The 6,106-nt window shown below is 31.5% G+C and overlaps 1 long non-coding RNA gene across 1 annotated transcript; it reads left to right on the forward strand.

Moving 5' to 3' along the window:
* Positions 1-3,211: 3,211 nt before the first annotated feature.
* On the forward strand, positions 3,212-5,890 carry LOC131929653 (uncharacterized). Its single transcript, XR_009383987.1, has 3 exons — positions 3,212-3,387; positions 5,227-5,288; positions 5,730-5,890. It is a non-coding gene; the product is annotated as an uncharacterized LOC131929653 (long non-coding RNA).
* The last annotated feature ends 216 nt before the right edge of the window (positions 5,891-6,106 follow it).

Raw genomic sequence — 6,106 nt, forward strand, 5'->3', positions numbered from 1 at the left:
CGTCCTAGCTTTCAGAAGCTGTAGTTTTAATCATATCTTTCGCAATTTAAGTTTTTAATTATTTTTTTATTTTTTGTTTTTGAGGTTTAAGTACTGTAATTGAAATAAATAACTGGTAGGCCTACTATAAATACTTTTTTTACATACTTCTAATAAACATAAAAAAAAACAACTTTTTAATAGTAAAAATTCTGAATTGTGGGGGTAACCTCTGACCCCACGGGCGATAAATCATCGTAAATTCTCAATCTAGCGCTTGTTGTCAGGACATTCACACACCAATCTCCAGGACATTAACCCCACTATCTGTCTCTGACCCCAGCAGACAATATCTGTCATCCAATCGTCCTACTAGATCGTTAAGGGTTAATGAGAGTTTTTATCAATCGTTTCCCGGTGTCGAAGGGGTTAACTTGTATCGAACTAGAGTTATTGAAAACATTATTTTTTTCTTAGACCAATATTTTAGACGTCTCAAAATGGGTTTAAAAATTTTAATAACAAATTACTAAGGGAAACAACTGTAACTTTGATTCACAAATTTACAAAATATAAAAGAATCTGTCTACAAAAGAAACAAATTAGTCTTTTTAAAATTTTTGACAAAACAATTACTTTTACATATAACGTTCATTAAATATGATTAATTTGATTTCTCTTTTCTTTTATAAATGTATAAAAAATATGTGTGTAAATGCTAATAACAAACATTAAGTTTTTTACCCTTTATACTTTATATATAAAATCAAATATTTTGGTTATTATTCGGTAACGTATATACCTGGTCTTTCTATTTTCAAAAAAAAAAAAAAAAAAAAAAAAAATTACAACTGTTTTTAATTTTTTTTAATATTTAGACGTTTTGTATTAGATCTATGTATACGTAAACCATGTTAAATGAATGAAAGTAGGCTACAAGTAAGAAAGAAATATTACTATTGTAAATCTGTATCAGTCCTCACAAGCCGGTGATGAAAACTGTAATACTAAAGCGAACACACACAACTGACGCTGTAAATTACATGTCTGAGGCCAAAAAAAATAAAAAATTCTACAACTGTTTATAAATGTCTGTAATAAAGAAGTATTACTATTGTAATTCTGTATAAGTCCTCACAAGCCGATGATGAGAACTGTAATACTATAGCGAACATGCAAGGCAAACTGACACTGTAAGTAAATAACATGCCTGAGGTGAAAAAAAATATTTATAAATGTCTGATTCCCGTCATACGTTTTGATTTTATGTATCACTGGGGTCGGCAACCTTATAAGACGGAAGAGCCAAAAGTTAACAATTTACAAAATTTCCCAGTTTTTAATGAGCCACTAGCAATTTTATTTCAATATTTGGTGTTTCATTATGATTGGATAAATAAATTGTATTTGTTATTTAAAATTAATAGCTTTAAATATGAAATAATATTAATTCATATTAACATATATATATACACACACACACACACACACACATATATATATATATATATATATATATATATATATATATATATATATATATATATATATATATATATATATATATATATATATATATATATATATATATATATGTAGAGGGATATGGATATGATTCGAATTAGTGAAAGGAGCTGTGTACAGTGAGATGGATCGGGATAAATCAGGGGTCGGCAACCTGCGGCTCGCGAGCCTTTTGATGTCAAGTTGCGGCTCTCCTGCTCCTTGCACACATGTTAATAGTTATACAATTTCATTTTCACTGGACGGTGGGATACAAGTTTACCCTGCGTTCAGTGGGGTGGAAGATAATCCAGGTGAGAACCGAAGGACAGAAACGAACGATACACGGTAATCAAACCGATACCCGAGCCATTTAGTCGAAGCTTACCGTGTTGAGGCCTGCCTGGCTAATGGGAGACACCTTCTGAACCGATGTTGTCCGTAAAATGAGAAAAGAAAATTAACAGCTTCTAAAGTCAATTGGGATAGTCCTATAAATAAATTATTTGATTACCAATTTTATTATTCTGGCGAAACTTATATATATATATATATATATATATATATATATATATATATATATATATATATATATATATATATATATATATATATATATACATATATATATATATACATATATATATATATATATATATATATAGTAAAAAAAGTTGTCTACCAGTCGTTTTTAATATATTCGGTATCAATGTATTGTTTGGTATGGCTACACAATCTGTAGTTTGCCTTATTGAGAAGTCTCCCATTGTGAAGCTTACAAAATACATACATCTCTCCCCGAGGTTTTTTGAGGTTGTCGTCTACACGCATGCTATTTTTGTCCCATGAAATGTTAATAATAATGACAGATGTGTCGTCCTCGACCCCCTCCCCCTCCCCGCATCTCGTGGGTGGGGAAACCTGAACCATGTGACCGGAAGTGGGAACCAAACTGTCATCAATCGCAGCTTGGCTCTATCATCCGTGGAAATGTGTTGAGCTAATACATCAATGTCATCCGCTACACTAGCTAGTGAAGGTCATCTGATACACGACATAGTAAAAGTCATCTGATACACGACCTAGTGAAGGTCATCTGGTACACGACCTAGTGAAGGTCATCTGATACACGACCTTTGTGAAGGTCATCTGATACACGACCTTTGTGAAGGTCATCTGATACACGACCTTGTGAAGGTCATCTGATACACGACCTAGTGAATGTCATCTGGTACACGACCTTTGTGAAGGTCATCTGATACACGACCTAGTGAAGGTCATCTGGTACACGACCTTGTGAAGGTCATCTGATACACGACCTAGTGAAGGTCATCTGGTACACGACCTTTGTGAAGGTCATCTTATACACGACCTTTGTGAAGGTCATCTGATTTACGACCTAGTGAAGGTCATCTGGTACACGACCTAATGAAGGTCATCTGATGCAGACCTAGTGAAGGTCATCTGATGCAGACCTAGTGAAGGTCATATGATAGACTTCCTAATGAAGGTCATCTGATACACTTTCTTGTGAAGGTCATCTGATACACGACCTAGTGAAGGTCATCCGTTACACGACCTAGTAAAGGTAATCATCTCCTAATACCGCTGCAGTTGATATTTCGTATAGAACTTGTAAGTTTATCGTTCTTTCTCGCGTTAATTCGTGTCTGGTTAGCCAGGGAGAGATAAAAGTTTTCGAACTAAATCAATTGTTGTGAAAGGGGTTTCCCATTGATAACAAAAAACATGGCGGCTATTTGTTAGTAGGTCCCGCTTCAAGATTTCAAAATCATCAAACGTTCCAGAAATGCAACAACTGTAAAAACTTTCAACGCTGTTTTGTTCATATGGATGGGAACAAACACATGTGTATGCATTTTTGAATATAAAAGTTTTGTGGCGGTAAGTATATTGATTTTATTTCTTTTGTTGATAGTTTGTCCAAGGCTAGGGGACATTACTCTGACTCTACTCAGTCTTTGCTACGAGACTTAAGATTCCCAGACCTAGACCTAGATCTAGATTCTAGAATCTACCTACTAAGATCTACATTGCTTTAATCTAGTTCTAAGAGTATAAGTTCATGAATTAGAATATATTAGATCTAGATTCTAGATCTAGTATTTTAGTGATCTAGATAAAATATTAAGAAAAGGATGACGGTAAAAACTAAAACAACAGGAAAATGAGGATGACTTCTCCAGTCTCACTCAGCCTACGACTTACTTAATACTTATTAATATTATTAAACATTAATTAATCGAATCTAGATTCTAGATCTAGATATTAGATCTAGATCTAGATATCTAGAACTTAGACAACAATGTTAATGTTAATAGATCTAGATCTAGCTAGATTACTGAACTAGACTCTAGTACTCATGTACTGATTACTCAGTGATTACTGTTTAATATTTTAGAAGTAGGCCTTAAGCCCTTAACTATTATATAATTAGTTATTAGAAGTAGCTTGTAGATAGATGGCTAGATAGATAGTATTACTAGATCTAGATAGAGATAGTAGAATAGATCTAGATTCTAGTTGCAGATGGTAGTATGGTAGGCCCTAGATCTAAAATCTAGATCTAGATGATAGATTCTAGATTAGATCTAGTTTAAGTTTAGGTAAAACCTTCCCTAGTTAAGTTTAGTAAGAGCTAGTAATGCCTAGTAAGGCTAACCTGTTTTTAATTTTAAATTAATTTTTTTATATCTAGAATCTAGACTAGATCTACTCTAGCTATTTACTAGATCTAGATCAGTAGCCAGTAGAGTGATTAGAGTAGTAGTAGAGTGTAGTGTAGAGTACTGTAGACTATTGTAGAGTGTACATACTAATAACTAGACTGAAACTAAATTAGACTAGAATCTAGGTCTAGATACATTTAGGGCTTACAGACTTATCAGACTACAGTGTTGCAATGAGTAGATCTAGTAAAGTAATATATAGATTAAATTTAGTTTGAAATTGTTACAGTAGTGCTACTACTTTTCTAAGTAGTAAGTAGTGTAGACTACTAGAAGAGCAAGATGATAGATCTCCATCAAGCTACAATAGAGTTTAGTCAGTTTAGTTAGTAGTTAGTTAGTCATAGTAATATTACCAAAAGCAGTGTATGTAGCACAGTAAAAAAAAAGTATTACTAGGCCATCTATTATTGTATTAGGCCCTTTTATTTTTAGCAAGTTAAAGTTTGGTTAAGTACTAGTCTTCTAGCAAGTTGCCTAGTAGTAAACTTATAAACTAGATCATGTGTATTAGTACTATTAGACTTGTAGGCTAGTCATGTAAGTCTAGACCAGGGACTATAAAATCTACAATTGATAACTTTCAGCCTTTTAGTATAAGCCTAATTATTAATGAATTACAGGGTACAAAAATTAATAAATTGGTCAGAGTCAGTATGGTTACAGTTAGCTGTTAATAGAATTAAGTTTTAGATCTATTGACTACAATTTTTAGTTACAAGTAATGAAAATGAAACTAATAGTTTTGTAATAGTTAAGATATGGTTAACTGTAAACCAGATATTTTAGTTTTTAAGACAAGCTAAGTAGATAGACAATTGAACCTTTACAATAAATTAAACCTTTTATAAATATATATATATATATATATATATATATATATATATATATATATATATATATATATATATATATATATCTCATATTAGTTAAATAATTATTTTAATATAATATATGGATAAACTTAATAATTTATTATATTTAAATTCCCTAGGTACTTGGCAAGCAATTTTCTCACACTTTACTGTGGCTATTGGTGCTGATCTTGAACTAAAGGTGAGCTGAATTTTTTTTTTATAATAAGCCATTTTTCAGCTTAAGCCCAAGTTTGAAATCGATTCAGTGTTCTAATTCTTAAAGAATATGTTGCTACTAAGATTATATACTGTAAGTATTAATATGTATGGCTTGATAGTGGGACTGTCAGACAGTAGCTTTCACATTTCTATCCTAAAAGATAAGAGTTCAGATCCCTGGTTTTAGTCCTGGTATGATGTCCTAAGTCTCATGAGTACCAGCTCTCATGAGTACCTGGCTCAAGATAGGGAAATTAAAGGTGGCTGGGTATATACCTCTGAACACTCTAATTTTACATGCAAATGTCACAGAAACAGGTGAATTTTAATTCAACTGCTATATTGGCTGCCTGTTTTAATCAATGATTAATTTTTTCATATTACAGAAAGTTGTTAAAAATATTATTTATTTAATTTCTAGGTAAATGGAACAGCATGGATGTGGATTTTTAGACACAAGGAAGCTGAATTTAACTTTTAATGAAGAATTTAAATGATGATTGTCCATGAAAAGAAATATTAATCATATACATTGTAATGCTGTATTGATGCATCTTCTGTTTTAAGTAATTAAAAAACCATCCATTTATGAAATTATTTTCATTTTTTTTTTCAATTTTAAAACTGTAGTTCTATTTTGTTATTTGAAAACAATGATGAAAGTATACTGAACTGCCATTGAGATATTAATATAAATGCTATTGTTTATAGTTTAATTCTTTCAGAAGCAACTATATTGACATCAAAACTGAATCTTTATTGTACACTAAGTATAAAAGCTTACCCGCAAACCAGTCC

This window comes from Physella acuta, unplaced genomic scaffold (assembly GCF_028476545.2).
Source record: "Physella acuta isolate Inbredline_101_S28 unplaced genomic scaffold, ASM2847654v3 ptg001660l, whole genome shotgun sequence".
Classification (NCBI taxonomy): domain Eukaryota; kingdom Metazoa; phylum Mollusca; class Gastropoda; family Physidae; genus Physella; species Physella acuta.